This window comes from Lactuca saligna, chromosome 2 (assembly GCF_052625555.1).
Source record: "Lactuca saligna cultivar CGN05327 chromosome 2, ASM5262555v1, whole genome shotgun sequence".
Taxonomy (NCBI): Eukaryota; Viridiplantae; Streptophyta; class Magnoliopsida; order Asterales; family Asteraceae; genus Lactuca; species Lactuca saligna.
In genome coordinates this window covers 4,644,202-4,646,832 of record NC_136418.1, presented here as the reverse complement: position 1 = coordinate 4,646,832, position 2,631 = coordinate 4,644,202, and positions in this window count along the sequence as shown.

The following is a 2,631-nucleotide window of genomic DNA, read 5'->3' as shown; positions in this document are numbered from 1 at the left end:
AAAAATATATTGGATCATAAACAAATGGGTTTTTCAAGAGAAATTTGATCCAACGAATCAAACGATCACAAATAAAAAAACGCAACGCACGATTCCAACGAAATTAAGAGAGATCATAGAGAGAGACTCACCAAAATTGATCAAATTGCGACAAAAAATTGCCAAACCAAGAATCGTTCTTCAGATATCACCTTGATCTTGAAGACCCGCTCTGATACCAATTGTAGTGACAAAGAACATGGTTTGGCATGCGGAATTAAAGTTTGCACAATTGAACATGGTGATTTGGGTGTTTAAGAGATATATTGAATGTATATGGTGTTACACAAAAAGGATCTAGATCTAGACTACATAATTAACACACACTTACACACTCACTTTTACATCTCTCAAGCACACCTCTACAAGTGGACAAACCCACTATTTATAGAGGTATTTACATGTCTCTCTCTCACTCTAACTAACAAATGGGTCTAAAGGCTAAAGCACCACATGCAAGTGGGTTTTACAAAAGTCAAACATTTACAAAGTCATGAATGAAGAACTTTGCACCCCAACATGATATTTGCATGAAAGACCATGGGGGAGCCCATGACACTTGGATGTAAGACCATGTGGGGGAGCCCATGGCTGTCTAGCAGGGAAAGACCATGGGGGAGCCCACGGAACTTGGATGTAAGACCATGTGTGGGAGCCCATGGCTGTCCAACAGGGAAAGACCATGGGTGGAGCCCATGACACTTAGGTGTAAGACCATCTGGGGGAGCCCATGGCATCCTCATGCAGGGATATATGGTAGAGATAACTTTTATAGCTAATGTTATGTGGTAGAGGTAGCTTTTACAGCAAATGTGATATGTGATATGTGGTATGTGGTATGTGGTAGAGATAGCTTGTATAGCTAATATGATATGTGTTATGTGGTAGAGATAGCTTCTATAGCTAATATGATATGTGGATTATGTGTGGGGTATGCTCTGGGGAACTCACTAAGCTTCGTGCTTACAGTTTTTTTTATTGTTTCAGGTATCATCGGTTTGGAAAAGAAGGGCACGGGTTAATCAAGGTGCACACACCCATGTTTTCCGCATTGAATGATTTTAGGATGGACTCTGATAAATGTTTTGGATGTTTGGAAATATTGATATCTATGTTTTGACTATATTAAAAATGAAAATTTTACCCTTGATTTTTAGGTCGTTAACAGTTGGAATCAGAGCCTTGGTTAGAGAGATTCAGACCTACTTGCGGGCGTGTCTGAACTCAAATTGAGGATCTGTTAAGTTTTCAAAAGAAAACTGTTTTGAGTAAAGAATTTATAAGACAAGAAAGGGTGTGGTGCATGCAGTTAGTCGAGCTCAAGTAAGTTTCCCCAGAATACCCACATAGGTTATTTTTTAGGACTTTTATGGATCTGTGAATCGCATGCTAGTTAGTGCTAGGGGAGATGCCTTTATAGGTTGTATGAGATGGTAGACTTGCATACTAGTGTTGAATAGTCACCAATAGATTTTCCTGATATGTGGTGCTTGTAGCCTTGTGAATATTTGATGCCATGCTGGAATGAGAATGATAATTGGTATATGTAACTGCTATGTGTATGCTTTCAAAATTTTATACGGTTAGGATCTTATAGCCTTAGAATAATTGATTTGGCCTTATTTCATGATCCTTGTCTGGTTGTGGTCCCAGGGTAGAGTCTATTATTCGACAGTCTATTAGATCTTGTTGTGTGTATAATTTGCATTCATAAGGCAGCCGACAGCGAGGATGGATGGATGCGGATAGCGCTAGTTGCGATATGTGGGCTGAATGTTCTATGATAGTCCTTTGGATCAGAGTGCTACTGCACGAATGCTGCTTGTTTTGTGCTTTATGGAAATCCTGAGTGATGGGATTTAGCCACTAAGTGGATATGACGATATCTAGGAGGTGGATGGCAGGCATCATGGCGAGTTCTTCAGCAGTTGGTGGAAGGGTCAGATTGAGGGCCTAAGGAAGCCTAGGATATGCTCCAATGAGTTAGTAGAGTGGTTCGGTGATGTTGGGAACCTAGGGGGAGCCTAGGAGTTGTTTTGGTGGGTATTGTATTGCTGTTTAGCGGATATTGGTGCATCAGCAGAGTAGGTTACTTGGAGGATTCGAGAGGATTACTGAGGAAAGTATGGATAGGTGTGGAAGGTAGTATGGGCCCGTACTACTGAGAGCACACAATCCATACTCGAATCAGTGAGAGTCTTGGAGAATCTAAGAAGCTTATGGGAAGGATAGTTCTTGGTTATGCTCTAATAGTGAGGATAGCTGCTTTGCCAAATGAGGATGAGCACACATGAGGAAGGACCGTGTCACACCCCCGAACCAGATGGCAGAAACGTCTGGGGGCTCGTGTGACTAATTATTGAATAATCATCACAATGAATATACTTGAAACGTAACACATTCATCACCAACATTACATAATACAACCATCATAGTTCACATCAAGTACATTGTTAAAATACATAAGTTCTAATTGTTCAAAGTGCGATAAGTGAGGTTACATAAGCAAAACCATACACACTTGCATATCTTCCAGCTTAACGATTACCTGAGAATACAAGTTATTTTGAAAACGGTCAACATATATAATGT